This window comes from Felis catus, chromosome B2 (assembly GCF_018350175.1).
Source record: "Felis catus isolate Fca126 chromosome B2, F.catus_Fca126_mat1.0, whole genome shotgun sequence".
Taxonomy (NCBI): domain Eukaryota; kingdom Metazoa; phylum Chordata; class Mammalia; order Carnivora; family Felidae; genus Felis; species Felis catus.
This window is the reverse complement of record NC_058372.1, coordinates 55,186,092-55,206,867: the sequence shown is the minus strand read 5'-3', so window position 1 is coordinate 55,206,867 and position 20,776 is coordinate 55,186,092. Positions and strand designations below refer to the sequence as shown.

The 20,776-nt window shown below is 35.4% G+C and overlaps 1 long non-coding RNA gene across 2 annotated transcripts in view; it reads right to left on the bottom strand.

Moving 5' to 3' along the window:
- The window catches only part of LOC109500179, a 522,281-nt gene that overhangs the window by 484,850 nt on the left and 16,655 nt on the right, over nt 1–20,776 (bottom strand). The window contains exons 1-3 of one of the 2 annotated variants that reach the window (XR_006597870.1): nt 11,286–11,964; nt 9,538–9,622; nt 7,347–7,437 (exon numbers count right to left, since the gene is read on the bottom strand). This is a non-coding gene — a long non-coding RNA (uncharacterized LOC109500179). Of the gene's footprint in view, nt 1–7,346; nt 7,438–9,537; nt 9,623–11,285; nt 11,965–20,776 lie in introns of those variants that run through there. The other variant, XR_002742616.2, reaches the window with a different exon arrangement.

Here is a 20,776-nt window from a genome sequence, read left to right as displayed (position 1 = left end):
TAATTAAATTTAAAATAAATTTCTAGGGGCACCTGGGTAGCTCAGTCAGTTAAACGTCCGACTTCGGCTCAGGTCATGATCTTAGGGTCCATGAGTTCAAGCTCCGCGTCGGGCTCTGTGCTGACAGCTCGGAACCTGGAGCCTGTTTCAGATTCTGTGTCTCCCTCTCTCTCTCTGACCCTCCCCCATTCATGCTCTGTCTCTCTCTGTCTCAAAAATAAACATTAAAAAAAATTTTTTTTAATAAAATTTTAAAATAAATAAAGTAAAATATTTTACAAATCCATTTCCAGTCTAATCATCTGTCTTCTCTTCCAATGGACTGAACAAGCACACTGCTAAATCATCCCTCAACCACAATTACAAACCACTTACCTCCCTGGGGATTCAAGGCTCCATCTACTCTGGGCTCCTTCAAACTCTAGGTTGGCTGATGGCAGAAAGTACTGGAAAATGACATTCTCACTTCCCATCTTCATGCTACAGCTACACATGGGAACATAGGAAGCATCTATACAAGAATACCCCAATTATAACGACTCTTTAATCTGAGACATCTTCCTCCAAACATACATACACATACCACACACACAAGATCCATGTTGTTCTGTCCCTGTAAATGGCTCAAGAACACTTCCTGCCTCTCCTGTTATGAGCATTTCCTATCAGAGTAAAGAATCTGGGTTTTTTGACCACATACCTTTAGTTAAATACAAACCCCCAAAAGGCAGGGGTCTCCCTGATGAGTCTGACCCTGCCTCACTATCCATTAGCAGCAAGATCTACCTCAAAATAGGCTCCCTGACAGGTTTGTGTCTAAATAGATACTTACATGTAGGAACATTCATGGACATGTCTATTGTCTTGTGTAGACCAGAAGACAAAGGTCTCCAGCTTTATCATTTTTATAATGTAAGAATCTTTACAAGTATTTACATTAGTTTATAAATGATTTTCTTGAAAGATCCCTAAATATTGCTTTACTTTGGGTCATTTATCTACTCGGATTCATCAAGGCTGAATAATATCACTATTTAACAAAGATTATCCATACTACTCTATTCCTAAAATTATTTAATAAGGCCCTTAACTTCAGCTAAGTATTATTTCAGATTATGGGTGCACCCTTCAAATTAGTATACGTGTAGAAAATCTGTTAATACATGTTAGTGATTTGAAAATCTAGCTTTTGCTATTGGGACACCTGGTCATTTTGGCTCAGGTCATGATCTCATGGTTTGTAAGTTCAAGCCCTGCATGGGGCACTGTGCTGATGGCTCAGAGCCTGGAGCCTGCTTCAGATTCTGTCTGTCTGTCTCTCTCTCTCTCTCTCTCTCTCTCTCTCTCTCTCTCTCTCTCTCTCCTGCTCACATTCTGTCTCTCTCTCAAGAATAAATAACATTAAAAAAGTAAAAAATTTAGCTTTTGCTCTAAACCTATACAATAAACTCAAATATTGTCTCTTTGAATCATTTAGGTAACTCAGCTGAATTACAGGTTATGCACTGATTTCTTAAAAACTAGCTTACAGTGGTGCCTGGGTGGCTCAGTCAGTTAAGCATCCGACTTCGGCTCAGGTCATGATCTCACAGTCCATGAGTTTGAGCCCCGCGTCGGGCTCTGTGTTGACAGCTCAGAGCTTGGAGCCTGTTTCAGATTCTGTGTCTCCCTCTCTCTCTGCCCCTTCCCTATTCATGATCTGTCTCTCTCTGTCTCAAAAATAAATAAACGTTAAAAAAATAAAAAAAAAAAACTAGCTTACAAAAGAGGATACATTTCTTGAAAGTTTTCATGTGATTTAAATAATTTATAAAAAAAGATTTTTCTATTCCATTGAATTAAAGTTTGAGATATATTCTACATCAAATAATTGAAATAAATCAATTATAAGTTATTAGTGGATTCAAGTGGCCAAGATCCTCAGTTAGTGTATTTTTTCCCACTATAATATGCTGTCCAATAGGTTACAAATGCTTTTTATATTTTTAAGTTTATTTATTTATTTTGAGAGAGACAGAGAAAGCATGTGCACAAGGGGGAGGGGCAGAGAGAGAGAGAGAGAGAGGGAGAGAATCCCAAGCAGGCTCCACACTGTCATCACAGAACCTGAGATGGGGCTCTATCTAATAACCCATGAGATCATGACCTGAGCTGAAATCAAGAGGTGGACGCTTAACTGACTAAGCCACCCAAGCACCCCTGCAAATGCTTTTTAAATTAGATATTCTATGAAACAGAGAAAGGGCAAATGACTATTTTTAAGGCCTTGTGACAGTTTGGTTTGCTCTTTTGTGCTCCAATAAAATTTTATTTACAAAATTAGGTGCTGAGCTGGATTTGGCCATTAAATGTAGTTTGCCCACCCCTGCTGTATAAGACTGTTTTACCTGGAATATCTGGGACCTTATTCTCAATTAGGAATTGCAAATGCATACTTTAAAACAGTTGTTACATGCCAAAGTGTATTACAACTAAGGATTTTTGCAACACTGAAAGATCATCAATGATCCTGCAATCATGCCTGGAGATTATTATTTAAGAATTCTTTTTTATGTTTTTATTTGAGTATAGTCCACACACAATATTACATTATTTTCAGGTGTAAAACAAAGTTATTCCATGACTCTACATTTTATACTATGATCACCACAAGTGTAGCTACCAACTGTCACCATGCAATACTATTATGATACCAAAAACTGTATTCCCTATACTGTACCTTTTATTCCTGAGATTTATTCATTCCATAACTGGAAGCCTGTATCTCTCACTCTGCTTCACCCATTTTTCCCATCCCCCTAACCACCTCCCCTCTGTATTTGTTCTCTGTATTTATAGGTCTAATTCTGCATTTTTATTCATTTTATCTTTTAGATTCCACATATAAGTGAAATCATACCGTATTTTGTCTCTCTCTTAGTTCACTCAGAAAAACACCCTCTAGGTACAGTCATGTCATTAAAAATGGCAGATTTCATCCTTTGTGTGGCTGCTTAATATTCCATTGTGTGTGTATGTATATGTATATATATGTATGTGTGTGTGTATGTGTATATATATGTGTGTGTGTGTGTGTGTGTGTGTATGTGTGTGTGTGTGTGTGTTGCATCTTCCTTATCAATTCATCTACCAGTGGACACATAGGTTGCTTCCATATCTTGGCTATTACAAATAATGCTGTAATATTAATGTAAAGGTGCATATATTTTTTTGAATTAGTGTTTTCACTGCATAAACACCTAGTAAAACACCTAGTAATGGAATTATTGGATCACACGGTAGTTCTTTCTTTAATTTTATGAGGACCCTCCATACAGTTTTCCATAGTGGCTGTACCAATTTACACTCTTACCAATAGTGCATAGAGGTTCCTTTTTCTCCACATCCTCACCAACACTTGTTATATCTTGTCTTTTTGATTTTAGTCACTCTGACAGGTATTAGGTGATATCTCATTGTGGTCTTGATTTGCATTTTCCTGATGCTTAGTGATGTTGAGCATCTGGTCATGTGTCTGTTGGCCATCTCTGTGTCTTCTTTGGAGAAATGTATATTCATGTCTTCTGCCCATTTTTAATTAGATTATTTGGGTTTCTGGTATTGAGTTGTAGTTCTTTATATATTTTGGAGGTATATATATATGTATAACTTATATAAAATATATCTTTTTATATGTTATATTTTATATAAATATACATTTTATACATATGTGACACCTCTTATTGAATATATAATTTGCAAGTATCTTCTCCCATGCAGTGGGTTGCCTTTTTGTTTTGTTTAATGGGTTTCCTTCACTGTGCAAAAGGTTTTTTTTATTATTATATAGTCCCAATAGCTTATTTTTGCTTTTGTTTTCCTTGCCTCAGGAGACATTTCTAGAAAATGCTGCTATGGCCAATGGTAATAAAGTTATTGCCCATGTTCTAGGAGTTTTATGGTTTCAAGTCTCACATTTAGGTCTATAATCCATTTTGAGTTTATGTTTGTGTATGATGTAAGGTGATCCAGTTTCATTCTTTTACATATAGGTGTCCAGTTTTCCCAACACCATTTGTTGAAGAGATTAGCTTTTCCCAATTATATACTCCTGTCTCCTTCATCATAGATTAGTTAACCATATATGCAGGAGTTTATCACTGGGATCTCTATTCTGTTCTATTTATCTATGTGTCTGTTCTTGTACCTGTACCATACTGTTTTTATTACTATGAGCTTTGTAGTATATTTTGAAATCTAGAACTGTGATACCTCCAGCTTTGCTCTTGTTTCTCAAAAGCACTTTGGCTATTTGGGATCTTCTGTGGTTCCACCCAAATTACAGTACTATGTGCTCTAAGTGTATGAAAAATACTGCTGGTATTTTGAAAGGGATTGCATTGCATCTGTAGATAGTTTTGGGTAGTATGGATTGTTAACAATATTAATTCTTCCAATCTATGAGAATAAAATATCTTTCCATTTATTTGTGTCATCTTTAATTATTTTTATCAATGTTCTACAGTTTTCAGAATACAGGTCTTTCATCTCCTTGGTTGTTTATTCCTATGTATTTTATTCTATTTGGTCCAAATGTAAATGGAATCGCTTTCTTAATTTCTCTTTCTACTAGTTTGTTTTTAGGGTATAGAAACTCTACCAGTTTCTGGGTATTCATTCTGTACCCTGCAACTTTGCTACATTTATCAATTACTTTTAATAGTTTTTTTGTGCAGTCTTTAGGGGTCTCTATGAATAGTATCATGCCACCTGCAAGTAGTGACAGTTTAATTTCTTCCTTACCAGTATAGATTCCTATTATTTATTTTTCTTGTCTAATTTCTGTGACTGGGACTTCTAGTACTCTGTTGAATAAAAGTGGTCAGAGTGAACATCCTTGTCTTATTCCTGATCTTAGAGGAAAAGGTCTCAATTTTTCACCACTGAGTGTAATGTTAGCTGTGGGTTTACTGTATAAGGCTTTATAACATTGAAGCATGTTCATTCCCTCTAAACTCACTTTGAGACTTTTTGTCATGAACATATGTTAAATTTTGTCAAATTCTTTTCCTGCATCTACTGAGATGATCACATGATTTTATCTTTATTTTGTTAATAGGTATATCATGGTAATTGATTTGGAAATATTGAACCATCCTTGCATCCCCAGAAAAAATCCAACTTGATCAACTGAATGATCCTTTTGGGCCTTAGGATATTTTTTAACTTGCTAGGGAAACAGGCAACTGACTTTTATGGCCTGGCCAAGATAAAATGATAAATAGAAAAAAGAACTCCTGTTTCCACAACTGTACAGAGTTCTGTATAATTGACCTACACATAGCCCAACTATAAAATCATGTTACCTCTGTAAAGGTTTAATGAAAATTAGAGTTTTATCTGATACTTACAGTCTAAAAATAATGTGACCTAGTAAGTAAACCAAATATTTTAATCAGAGTTATATGCTGTGGGTTTACAAACAAATTATATATGCATGGTAGGACAACACTATATTTATTTCTGTATCCCCGAAGCCTACAATGTTTATGATATATGAAGTTACTCAATGAATATACACTGAATTGATATTAAACACATATAAGATAGCAGGAGGAAGAAAAAGAATGAGACGAGAAAAAGAGGCCCTTGTTGGCCAGTTATGTGTACTCATGCACCAAGTAGTAATAATATACATACAGAAATATATTTTTAGGTATAAAAAGTGAAAACTGTTCTTAAAGTTTCCAATAAGCCAAAAATACATATTTTTTCAAACATTCACATGGAAAGCCTGTTTTAGGTAATAAATACAGCCTGATCATCCTCAGGAAGGAATGTATAATGAAACGATGACAGAACCTAGGGTGCTGATTTACTGCTTTCTTGGGTGCCTTTCCTTGATGATTTATTGAGGTACCATGAAAATTTCCTTGGAAGAAGCCTGTACCCTTTTTTAGGGAAGAGTTATTCCTCTGACACTCAGCCATGAAGCACAGAGAGCAAAACATAGAAATTAAGATGAAGAAATTTAATTTTGAAGTAATTATGTATTTTTCTTCATGACCCATTAGTTTTTACAAATCATTAATATTTGAACAACAGCAGGTTATATGGAATTATGTATAAACTTTCACTACCAAAAATAGTACCTGTCAGTGTTGGTAAAGTCATTAGATTCTGACCTTATTCCAAATAAATTTTAGGTGACAAAATACTGCAAAATAGTCCCAATAAAGAGGAGAAGAAAATCATTAATTGCTCCTACTTTTTCGTTCTTGTTAAGTAAGAAATATAGATTTTTTCTTATTAATAAGTGGTCTGTGATTCCTAACATAAAATCTACAATACTTATACTGGCAATAACAAACAGAAACGTCCAGTGCTAGGACTGTATGAAATTCTAGGAAGTTGGAAGTTCCTGTTTCCCTCTCCTCCTGAGTGAGGCCAATACAACTACTAACTTTAGCCCCTAGTGGAGCTGGTGCACTTTCCTCCTCACTACCTCCCCATTGCCCATAACACATGCCAGCAGCCAGAGAAAGACCAAAGAGACATGCGCCACCTTGTGAAACAGTACTGCCAGAGGAAAAGATGACTACTGAACCAAAAAACAACAAGCAGACATAAGAAGACTGAAATTCAGCATGACAAAATACACAAAAATTTAAAATTCAGTACATGAATTTCATAAAAAGACAGACTTTTTTTTTTTAATCTCTTGAGCCACTAATTAGGTTTCCAAAAGGATGAGTCTCTAAAAACAAATATCTTATCTTCAGGGAAATGTTAAGGGACTTCAAGTACAGATCACAAAGGATAGGTGGTTCAGAAAAAGCAAAAATGAAATGTGATAATGATACAGATAATAGATAAAATTTCTCTAAGCTGAAGAAAAACCTGAGTCTCCTACTTAAAAGAGCTCACCAAATTCCATAAATTATGACATACATTTAACCACATCCTGGTACAATTATCAATTATCTTTTTATGAATGATTCAAATTTTCAAAAATGAAGGAAAAAACTCTTACAACCTCCTAGGCAGAGAGTAGATGACAACTTATCATACAAAGTAAGACACCCAAATCAGAATAGATACTTCAAGAGAGCGGAAGATGAAGAGCACAGGAAACAATAGTGAGGGTAGGGGAACATATACATATATAATATATAACAATATAATAATAGCTATTATTATATGTATACAATATAATTATTAAATTGAGAGACAAATAGTAGTAAGACACTAAAAATACTAAGTAATCTCATTAAAACTTAGAAGTTAGGTCTCATATGTGCAAGTATATCCCTTTCTAAAATACATCGAATTGTAGTGCTGAGTTTACACCACGTGCGTGGACTTACCATAATACTGGTGTAATGTTATCCTTCATCCGGTGTTGAGATCTGTACATTCTGAACCATTTTGAAGGTACTGATTCCATGCCAGGATATGCTAAAATGGAGAGTCAACGAAAGAAAGACAAACCTCAGTTTCTCTATATTCTCTGACACTTAGATTAAGTACATCTCTTTGTTGGTATGAAATTGAGATATCACTGTTATACACATTGTATTATTATTGAACATTTAGAGCATCTGTTGGCCCTGGATATACCTCACCTTTTTAAAGATGGGGAAAGAGGGGAGTAAATAAAAATGTTTGGTAATATAAAATAAAAAGATAAGCATATCATAGAACAGAAGCATATGTCTTCTTCATGACCTCAATTTTTTTTAATTGTAAATGACTGAAAAAAGAGAGGAGACCTAAGATTAATTGATTAGAAAAAGAAAAAAAGTCCAAACTGAAAAGCTATCTTGCTGACAGGCAGAAGAGCTAGATGAGATAAAGATTTTAAAAACACAAAATCTGTCATTAAATTTAAACTGAATGTCTTAAAAGTGCTGAAGATCATAATCAACACTGCAGAAAATGTATTTAGAAAAAAGCTTTAGAATTTTACCTATATGCAGAAAGAATTAAGAGATTAAAAAAAATCATAAAGAGAAAATAGTAGATATGTAGGAAAGTGACTCACCAGTACATATAAGCAGAGCTACTGATGAAGGGAAAAGAAGAAATGGAAGCAAAATAGTACAAAAAGTTGTAATACAAGAAAACTTTCCTAAACTTATAGAAAACATATATAAATCTACATATTTGAAATAACTCATCATGATTAAAACAAAAACAATGAATATAGGCCAACATCTGAACACACCTTGATAAACTTTTCACTTTTAAGAATAATGATTCATATATACCCAATGAGAAAAAAAGAATAGATTTGATGTGAAAAACAAAAAAGGGAAAATCAGGCCATCTTCATTAAAGAGTAAGACACAATGAAGCAAAGCCTACAGAATTTTGGATGACAAAGATGAACCCAGAGGTCTTTACTTAATCCTGCTAGCATTCATTCATACATGAAGTCAACAGAAATGTATTCTTTAGTCATACCATGGACTCAAGAAATATTCTTGTACATACACCACAATGAATTTCCAGTATATTAAAAAATAAAATGTACAACAATGAAATAAAAAAGTACTACAAGAAAATATTAGTTACAATGATTCTGATCTCATGATAAGACTTTTTTTTTAATTTTTTTTTAACCTTTATTTATTTTTGAGACAGAGAGAGACAGAGCATGAACAGGGGAGGGGCAGAGAGAGAGGGAGACACAGAATCTGAAACAGGCTCCAGGCTCTGAGCTGTCAGCACAGAGCCCGACGCGGGGCTTGAACTCACGACCGTGAGATCGTGACCTGAGCCGAAGTCCGACGCTTAACCGACCAAGCCACCCAGGCGCCCCAAGAAAGACTTTTTAAAGCATAAATACAAAGGCAGAAAACATAATTAAAGAAGATAATAGATTTTGCTTGCAAAAAGTAACTTGCACACATAAATATCAAAAGCCAAAAAAGCATATAAACTGAAAACATTAAGGCCAAGACAGCTAGAGGGCTATTCTTCTTCTTTATTTATTTATTTTTGAGAGAGAGAGAGAAAGAGAAAGCACACATGCAAGCACAGGAGGACCTAGAGAGAGAGACAGAGAGGGAGGGAGGGAGGGAAGGAGGGAGAGAGAATCCCAAGCAGGTTCAGCACTGTCAGCACAGAGCCTGACTTGGGGCTTGAACTCACAAACCATGAGATCACGACCTGAGCTGAAATCAAGGGATCAGTCACTTAACTGACTGAGCCACCCAGGCACCTTTGGAGGGCTATTATTATTCTTAATATTACAGGAAATTTCACACAGTATGGTGAAGAATAAGTCAATAAAAAAATAGGTAAAAAATATGATCAAGTAAATCACTGAAAGAAAATTTTAAATGCATTAAACATGAAAAAATAAAAATGATCAACCCTGTTTTTACACACACACACACACACACACACACACACACACACACACGGGCAAATATTTTTTTAATTGACAATGTTGACTAGAGTAATGGGAAATGGATACTTTCATACACCATTTCATACAATATAACTTAATACAACTTTCCAGGAGAGCTTTCTGGCAACATATGTGATTACCTCGAAAATATGTGTACACAGTTAAGAAGAATTCCAGTTTCAGAAAATCACTCAGCAATATTCATGGTGGCCTGAAGTACGATCACTGAAAATAACCAACAGTACTTGATGATTTTACCACGCTTCCAGAAAATGGAATACCACATAGCTACTAAAAATGTGGTAGAAGAATATCTAAACCCGATTTTTTTTTAAATTTTTTAATGTTTATTTTTGAGACGGAGAGAGACAGAGCATGAACGGGGGAGGGTCAGAGAGAGAGGGAGACACAGAATCCGAAGCAGGCTTCAGGCTCTGAGCTGTCAGCACAGAGCCTGACGCGGGGCCCGAACTCACAGACCTTGAGATCATGACCTGAGCCAAAGTCAGACGCTCAACCGACTGAGCCGCCCAGGTGCCCCCCATGATGACTTTTAATAAATATTTAGTAAACTAATGAATAAATGATTAATTGCTTCAGTGAAAAACAGAATATAGCATATCACGTTACTAATTTCATTTAAATTATTAATATATGTATAGAATATATATTGAAAAAGTAATGAAAAGATCTATGCTAAAATATTTATTATGATTATCTTTGAGTAATGGAGCTATTGGTGATTTTGTGGTCTCCAATATACTTGGACGAAAATTTCCAGAATTATTACAATAAGTTTGATATAGTACATATATCATGTCTCTATACATATCATATTAGAGTCAGTATGATATACTATACATATCATATAACTGATAAAATAGAAAAAAGTACAAAAATTTTATGTAAAGTACTGAGCACAGAGTAAGAAATCAATAAATTATAGGTATTTTTAAGCATTAAATAATCATTTCTTTCTTTAATGAAAAGCAGCTCATCAATCTAAAGGACAACTAGTAACACAAAAAATATTTACTGAGAACCTACTTTTAAATTAAAACATAATATTATTTTAGAATCCTTTCCCTCTTGTATAGAATTATCACATTATATATGAGAATTGTTAGTGCCTAGTATTTAAAATCACCATTCTAGAGTTTCTCAAGAGCTTAGATGCCAGTTGATTCACGGGGTATTTCCAGGGCATAGTTACAGGACCTCTGGTTCATAATATATAGAGGCGATTAATAAATGTTATTTTAACAGAATTAATCTAAATTCATCACAGTCATATGATAGCACAGCAACTGACTTTTATATAAACTATCACCTTAAACCAAAAGCAGTGACGTTTTTATTATAGAAAATTTTTTAAGCTATGAGCCAGAGATTAGGAGAGAACTTCCCAGCTTTCCATGAATAGCTGAATACCTTTAAAACTCATGCTTTCTGTGTGCTATGATCATTTCTTCTCTATATAGACACTATTTATTTTCTAAGGGTAAGCCTGCAATTGTACCATTCATGTGTGTTCTGTGGGTTGTAATCCAACATCCTAGGCAGAACTGGTATAAAAATAATTAGTTTACAGAGCAAGGAAGATCTACTACTAAAATTATGTGGTGGCAATAATAGTAATCACAGTGATCACAAAAGCAAGCAGGCATCAGACCCAAAATAAAACATAAAGTCATCCCCACCTTGACATAATTATTTAAGCTTCACAGACAAGACAAATGAAAAGGAAAAGTAAGGAAAAATTATAAGTAGGAACTGAATATCCATCACAGAAAAAATTCTAGAAATAGGTATACACGGTTAAAATAAATAGATAATGAACTTTCAGTACCACAAAACATCCCTTATCTTCTTATTCATGAACTCATACCATTACATCAAAACTGATATAATCTGTGTTCTCCCATCCAAGGTTGAAGTCTCTATATACTGTACTGCTAGCCTGGAGACACTGCAGGTACTGCGGGGAGGGGAAGGGATGTCAGACAAGATGAATGTGTCTGTCAAGAAAGAAAGAAAAAAATCCCAGTTTCTCCCCATCTCTTGAGCTTTAAAGTAAGTGGATTTTTTCATTCAACTGTGTTTGAGACATCATTACTATATGTACTGCATTATCCTATAACGTGTATATTTACAGATAAACACTTAACCCAGCATACAACCTGTGACCTGAAACAGTGACATACAAACATAAAATTTTTAAAGTAACAATCAAAATGTCAATTTGTATAAGCACATCATACAAAAGTCGAGAATATTTATACTCATTTCTCTGCTATAAATTATGAATTGTGATCCTTTTATAAAAATATTAAAGCTTACAAAAAGTATATTTTAAAATAAATTCAAGATACTTTAAAGTACTTTTGTAGTATTTAAGCAATGTGATTTTAAGTATGAGGTAGGTGTTACTATCAATAATTATCTCTCAATTTTAGATGAAAATGTAATATCACTGTAATATGCCACCCCTTTTCTGTGTACCCTAAGTGAGCTACTATTTTCCAAATTAGATAACTTTGGATAACACAAGAAGTCTTATATTTGTAAGAAATTTTTTTGCAATTTTAAAAATTAAATCAATCTCCAAATGCTAAAAACATTCAAATTTCAACAATATATAAAAATAAAATAAGTATGCATTCAATAAAAAGCAGAAAAGAAATATCCCCCCAACTCTAATTGTTAATATGTAAGAGTAATGGAATTATAGTTGGTTTGTTCTCCTTTCCAAAGTTAATTTGCTGCCATTTTACTGTTTTCTGAGTAGCATTAACAATGATGATAATAATAATTCAGGTAATTTTGAACATTTTGTAAGGAGAGATAAAATGGGTAGAGGCCTCATAAAGACAGTTGAAAAGAATCCCAAAATTCATCTGCCTCAGAACAAGGAAGATAAAATTTGATGCAATGTAGCATGCAAATATTTTAACGAATACAACAGCATCAGAAATATAAGTGAGTGGTATATTTATTGGAAAAATAACTCCTTATTTTAATTGTTTCAAAAGTTCCAGCCAAAGCAACAAAGCTGGAAACTCTTCACTTTTGAAAAAGACAAAATGACCACTATTTTTAAATTTTTGCTATTCTATCCAGATAGTATATGAAAATTAACTGGAAGATGACTGGTATTCATAAATTATTAAATACAAATACTTGAATTGTAATAGTTTTAGTACATTATTACAATAACTAAATTAGAAAGCAAGATAGAAAAAGATCCCACTAACAGAAAGATATATAAAACTAATAAGAAATCCCCAGAACTTATATAAAGAACACTACAAAACTTTATTGGGAGAGATAGATAAATTGAACAAATGGACAGACACAACCATGGTCTTGAATGAAAAAGAAAACATTATGAAGATTTCATATCTCCGTAAATTAATGTACAAACTTAGAACTTCACAAAATGATTTTGAAGCTTAGCTTAAAGATTATAAATGACTCAGAAAAAAAAACAGCCAAGACCAATTTGAACACAAAAATGATCAAAAGCAAATTAATGAAATATCCTAAAAGGTTCTCAATTTCCTATCACTGGAAGTATTCAACTAAGAGCTGTAATAGAAAGGGTACATAGAATCTTATTGGACGATAAGCTTCTCTACATCATTTTTTTAAGCTTATTTATTTTTAAGAGAGAGAGCACATGCACGAGCAGGGGAGGGACAGAGAGAGAGGAAGAGAGAGAATCCCAAGCAGGCTCTGCACTGATAGCACAGACAACACAGGTCTTGATTTCAAGAACCAGAAGATCATGACCTGAGCCAAAATAAAGAGTCCGACCCTTAACAGACTGAGTCACCCAGGCACCCCTGTTCTACATCATTTCTAAGTTTCTTTCAATTCTAGAATTCTGTGCCTCGATGCATTAACAATGATACATCAGATATCTCTGAAATACATATTGTTTTGTAGTGAGAATTTCATGGTTTACTTTGAATCATAGTAAGTACACACCTGCTGAGTCTGCCTGCTGATAACCAGGGTGCCCCAGCATAGCACAAAATGCAACCTACACATCCCCAGATGGTGACCCACCTAGTAACAGAAGGAGGTCCAGAAGCCCAGTCTGTCCCTCCCTCATTCTCATCACCTCTCTATTAGAGCCCAGGGGTCCCTTATTGTTCACAAATATCTTGGTAAGAAGGTAGGAGTCAGGCCTCGCAAGTTTAATCCAGTTCCTTTCTGACTGAATGCTCTGAGTGTTTGGAAAGAGCTTAGCAAACCCTGTCTGAAGCTTAGAATCTGGACAAAGTCTTGAGCTCATCTGGCAGGAATAGGTGCTGAGATGCTGCTCATCCTCACAGTCAAGCATCTTTGAGGGTAGCGCCCAAGCCCCTCTGTTACAGTTCATTCCGTTCTGTCATCTAACACATATGAGCAAGCAACAGGGACTGCCCTAAAAGATATAAGCTCCATGGAGGTGAGATTCTACCACACCATAAAGCCGTTACTGAAGACTGAGTCCAGTACAAAGTAGCAGAGGCTGTGTCCTCTGCTCTAGAGCCACCCTGGTTGCTGATACAGCACTTCAGGCTGGCAGCACTTCAGGCAAAGGCACACGCCCACTGTCATGCTCAGAAACAACCCTCTCACCCTTCCAGACTGAAGCACAAGGTGCTATACTACCAGCGTTAGCCTTTCAGTTTATTTCCCAGACATATTTGGGGGTGCAAGCCCACTCCCAAAGCCCTGGGTCCAGACACCCTCTGACACCTTCCACCCCAGAGTTTTGAATTAGGAAATACTACATAATTTCAACTATACTTTCTATTTCTGTGGCTTCAGCAAGAACACCTTATCCAACTTGAAAGAAGAGGAAGGAACAAAAAGACAAACAGCAGAACCGATGGCAGTGGTGATGGATATAACTATTAGAAAAAGAAACAGCAGATAATGGGAATTCCCTGCCATACAAAAAAGCAAGTTAGCAACAAGAAGAAAGAAAAGGAGATGTATCCATAAACTGTAGGGGCAAACTAATATCTTGTAGCTCAACCCCTTCACTCTTACAAGCAGAGAAAAAACTGCATCTCCTACTCCTACCTCCATGCACACTCTCCTCATTAATTCATCCACTTAGCAGGTTATGCCAGGCATTGTTTCACATTCTGCTTACTCAACAGTAAGTAAAACAGACAAGGTCACTATCATTATGGAACTCGCTTATCTAGTAGGGAAGATCAGCACTAAACAAGCAAACATACATGATTTAGAAAGTACAATAACTTCTAAAAGGAAAGAAATGGATATGATAAAAGAGAATAATGGGAAGGTCCAAGAGAAGGTACTTCTTCCATGAAGAAGTGACATTACCTTTAAACACAGTTGTTAGACTGATGAACTAGGTAGGGAATGTGGCAGCAGGGGCTCCAGGTGTTAGAGAAGAGTGATGCAGGCAGCAAGTAAAGCAAGTGGAAAGACCGTGAGGTGGAAATAAGCGTAGTGCCTTTGTGTTTGCAAAGTGGACAAAGTAGTTGGAGAAAATGCATAAGGGGAAGAATGAAGAGAGATCATGTTGAATAAATACACACAGATCAAATCATGCAAGGCCTTAAGGCCACTGTCAAGCTATTTAGTTTTATTTTATGTACCACTGGAAGTCACTGATAGGTTTTAAGACAGAGTGGTTAATCTTTTTCTTTTTTAAAGATCACTCCAGTTGCTATGTGGAAAATAAATGGAGGTAGCCAAGGAAGGAAATAAGGTGAGCCATTCTAGGCAAGGGATGGTGGTGGTTTTTATAAGGGTATTTTCTTGTGTGAAAAGCTGAGAAGGGAGATGGTACCAATTACTAAATGGAAAGAGAGCATGTTTGAGAGATGGAACTCAGGGGTTCAGTCTTGAACACATTACATGTGGGATGTTTCTTTAAGATATGAAAAATGCAGGCAATGTAATATAAACTTCAGAAGCATGGAACTAAGAACTGAGCTGGAGATAAGAATTTGAGTTATTTGCCTAGAAGCAGTACTGAAAGCTATAAAAATGCATGAGATGACCCAAGGAGAGTGCAGAATAACAGAAAGGAAGGAAGGGAGAGAGGGAAGGAGGGAGGGAGGGAGGGAGGAAGGAAGGAAAGCTGGCTGAGATGGAACCTTGGTAATTCCAACATTAGAAGTCTGTGAACAAATAGCCACTTCTAGGGGCACCTGGGTGGCTCAGTCAGTTAAGCATCTGATGCTTGATTTCAGCTCAGGCCATGATCTCACATTTCATGGGAAAGAGCCCTATACCAGGCTCTACACTGATAGCACGGAGGCTGCTTGGGATTCTCTCTCTCCTTTTCTCTCTACCCCTCCCCCAGCAGGTGAATGTGCTCTCTCTCTCTCTCTCTCTCTCTCTCTCTCTCTCTCTCTCTCAAAAATAAATAAATAAACTTAAAAAAAATAGCCACTTCTGTATTACTAGTCCCAAAGAAATTACAACATTGAGCAACACCAATTGCATCAACTAGATGAGAAGATTGACAGCCCCTACCTATTACAGGACAAACTCTAAACCCTTCAGTTATATGTCCAATACTATCAATAGATACATTTACAGCTCTGCATGCATCATAGTCCAATAAATGTTGTTCAAGAAGTTAGCAGTTACTGACAGATTATCCTGTATCAAACATTATACTAGGTCATTTGCACACGTTAGGAGAAGTCACTGGGCTTTGGAGAATAATGGCTAAGAGAATAAGAGTACAAAGTTCAAAAAGACCTATAATCTCAGTGCTAGGCAGCAGCACACCAACTTTGAGAAACAAAGACAGCAGGGGATGTCAGATTCCAAATCTCTCTCTGTTCAGCATGTGGAAGATTAATTCCTCCCTTTTCCCACTCAGTGAACTAAATAAGATCCCAGGGTTCTTTGGCAGGCTCAAGAAAAAGATGCTAGATTTTGGCTAATAGGACAGGAGGGTGCTCAAATGAGATGTTATAATAGACATATCCAGATCTGACAGAGTGAGTCATATGAGCTAAATATATATAACTAGTGTTAAATAAGCTTATTCAGTAGGGTACGACCTAAAAATAGTCTTTTTTTCCCCTCCTTACTGTTATCTTTCAATCTGTTCGTTGTATCTCCCATCCCTGTTGGTGGGTTACAATGGAAACAAGCTCCTATTTTACAGACAGTCTCCTAATGGCCAGGGCTGACATGCAGGAGGTATAGACAGAACCACTGAAAACCAGTATGTCAGGATGAGGTCACAGCACCAGGGACAATCTGTATGGGTTGTACTGAAACAAGAAGTCAGGGTCATGCCTTCTAAGGTAACAAACCCCTTTAAATAAATCTTTTATTCTGATCAGGATAGCCTGCAGATCTTTTCTTTATATGTGGCCTTTGTGTCTCAAGATGGTTTTGGCCACTTCTTAGCAAATCATTCTATTTAGAATGTTTAGGATCTTGTCCCCTATTTAGCATTGAGGATCCATCCAAGACTCCTAGACATCAAAACTGTAACCCATGAAACAAATCCTTTGTCACAAATGATGGTATCCCCTTTTGCCCAATGAGAAAACTGATACTCAGAACTAAGTGACTTGCCCAAAGCACAGAGAGATAGAGTGGGATCTGCTCCAAGTCCTGTCAAACAACTAATTTTTTTTAATTGCACTGCAATGATACATGGTTGAGAAATCAAACCACATGTAATATAATTTAGAACCTACTTACCATATTAATTAAGTAGTTAATCTATATATAACAAATTAAATTAAAGTAGTGATTTTGTTTGTTTGTTTGTTTTGCAACTAGGGCATGGATTAAAACCACTTTTTAAAACTGTAGATGCCAAAATCCCAAACCCAGAACTCTGATTCAAAAGTCTGAGACAGTTTGTTCATCTATATCTATTTTCGTTTTTAAAATACGAAAGCACCTGTGTTAGACTTTCAGCTTTTATTTAATACGTTATTTGAAATTGTCTTAGAGCCTACTGGAATATCTAGTGAATAAACCTGTTAAGAAATCTTCAAACCTAGGAATGGAAGCAAATAAAGGATATTTGTTTCAAGTAAATTGAAGAAGCAAATTATATTGTTGGGGTATACATCACTCAGGCACACAAAGAATAAGGAGGGCTCCTTCTATATGCAAATTACAAAACCAGCACAAAGGCAAGTAAAGCAGTGATTATTAACTAACCTGCCATCTGCCTGAATTCTGTCTCAATTTGATCAAAGTATAGCACAGGTAAATCCCTAATTTACCTTGCTCATACATCTCTTCAAAAGCATAGGAACAAACCAGAATTTCTTACTTAAAATGGCATCTGTTAACATACCCTAATGTTGCCTCTACTAATTTTTTACTAAAGTACTTATAAAAAGACACAGGAACAGATGAAAAACCACCACCTAAATGTTAGGATTGACAGACAACTTCAAGTAAACATCTGCAAAGAATCTCCACAAAGCACAGGAGAGATTAATCAGTTTGCCCTCAAATGGAAGACTGAGTATGTTTTTTTCTCAAATTGACATCCAAGTAAAAATCTGAGAAGTGGATTCAGTGACGACAAAAATGAACAGAGACTAAGAAGACAACCTAATATCTTGTCTGTCTGTTGAAAAATATAGCCTAGATAAACAGCACCTTTTTCAAAAGGTTAATAAGTAGAAGACAGCAAAAATGAAACCTATGAAATATTATTTTTTTTTACATTTTTATTTATTTTTGAGAGACAGAGCACAAGTGGGGGAGGGGCAGAGAGAGAATAAGACACAGAATCCAAAGCAGGCTCCAGGCTCTAAGCTGTCAACACACACCCCGATGTGGGGTTCGAACTCACAAACTGTGAGATCATGACCTGAGCCGAAGTCAGACACTTAACCGACTAAGCCACCCAGGCGCTCCATATGAAATACTGTTTCTTAATAAACTGATTTAAGATCGTAAATTCTTTCTCTGAATACCACATTATCTGTACCCCACAAGTTGTGATATGTACTTTTCTTATTGTTCCATTCTAAAAAGTTTGTAAACCAGGAGTTATTTGACAATTCATATATTTCTTAGTTTCCAAACACAGGTATTGTTTTATGCCACTTTCCTTTTATTGTTAATTTCTAGTCAGACTGTTTTAAAATAACAGAAAATGATCCATACAGTACATATTTTTTTACATTTGTTGGGACTACTTGTGAGCCTATACATATACATGGCAAATGTATAATTGAAAAGAATATGTCTTATCTTGTGTGCACAATTTTTGTGATTTTACCTTAGATCAATATTACCTGAGCTACAACCAATCCAGAGATAATACTAAGCAGAAAAATTACAGAATCTCTCATTACTAATAATGAGCAGAAAAGTCAAACCATGGGCCAGATAAACTCGGTCTTTGCACACAGACTGAGCCTATTTTGGTAATTGCCAGCCACATAAGACCAATGTTATTATATTCTAAATCTAATAGATGCTTCTAATAACTAAAATCTTCTACAACACAATTAGATGAGATTCTAGAAATAAAGACCTATATAGTTTCTTTTCTAATAAATGCTAATATTTTATATCTAGGGAAAAAAACCAAGTTTTTAAATGGTTACAGGTTATGCTTAGTGAGAAGCAAATGTCCTGTCAGCCAGTCCAGACTTTGATGTTGACCACTTCTGGATGCACAAATGAATGAATTGTCCACATACAGAATAACAATATTAGACAAACAATGATGTCTGCTTCCTGAAAGCAGGAAGAAACAGCTCAAGTTTTGATATATTTATAGTGACTGCCATTTTTCACCAGAAAGGCAAAGTTTTTGCACTAATCATTGCTGGCTGGCAGTATTATCCTGGACTAAGTTCGTCTGGAAATAAGACACATGCTCAGGTTTTTACCTGAATAGGAGATTGACATGGGTTGAACTGTGTCCCCCTCAAAATTCATATGCTGAAATCCTAACTCCCAGTAGGAGTTATTACCTACTTTGAATGTTATGACTATTCTTTGAAACAGAATAATTACAGATGTAATGAGTTAAGACAAGGTCATACTGGAGTGGGATGGGCCCAATTCAATATGATAGAGTTCTTTAAAAAAAAAAAAAAAAAAAAGAATACCATGTGAAAAGACAGAGACATGGGAAGACTGCCATGGGAAGATGAAGAATTAGAATGATGCATCTACAAGCCAAGGAACACCAAAGATTGCCAGAAAACCACCAGAATCTAGGAACAGGAAAGAAAGGATTCTCCTACAGATTGTAGAGAGAACATGGTCTGCTAATAACTTAGGATTTAGGACTTCCAGCTCCTAGAACTAGACAATAGATGTCTGTTGTTCTAAGCTACCCAGCTTGTGGTACTTTGTTGCATCAGCCATGGGAATTTAATACAGAAATGTCTGCAGATCTTTCTTAGTGAACCTGGTGAGGAGTTTCTAACAGGATCACAATGTAGGACAATTCAAAATAATATTTTTTTAATTAAAGAAGGATAAAAATCTAACTGGAAACACTGAATGAGTATCAGAATAAAACTGTTGTAAATCCAGAATCTATTTGCACTCATTTCCAATGCTCATCCCTGAAAAGTCAATGTCTAAAACAATATTTCAGCATTTTTAAGCTCCTAAATTAAATACAGAATGAAAATTTAGCAAACCATTAGTCTTTGTCTGATATGTGCCTGTCGTAAATGTTCTTCAAAATTGCTAGTAATGCGTTAAGCATGTGTTGTGCTCTTATTAAATCTTAAATAACCTGATGAGACAATATATATGTAAATCACATGAACCTTTAGGAAGGTTAACCAAACTTTTCCTTTGAAAATCAAGCCTATGATTTATTTTATTCCATCCAGTAATGAGGTTGAGCAAGGGATAATTACTAGTATGGAAGATTTCAGCAATCACTTTTTTCAAAGAAAGAAAATAAAATTTAAAAATAGGAAATGCTATTACAACACACTGAGCAATAACAATCCTTTTTAGTAGTGTATAAAAACATGCACATCATTAACCCATGCTATGATAACATTTCAATGAATTGAACTCATCTCTTTGGACTAATCTTTTAAGATTATGGACTTCCCATTATCAGCTTGGTGGTTTTTTTAAATGTTTAATTACATATGCTCATAATGACAGAATTCAAATGTTATCAGTTTAGTCTTATTTTTGCTCTCTTGTCTATTGAATGGTAGTAAAGAAACTTTACTGTTTTCAAATACAAAATTTTAAATGGCAATTTCACTCTGTACAGTAAATTAATTCATACAAGTTAAAATTCTTTACAATACACACAAAAATAGTATATAACATATTTTGTGAACTTGGTTGTGTTCTAGGACACCCCCTCCCACTACTACCACCAGCCTCTGCCCAATCCAGCCATCCTACCAA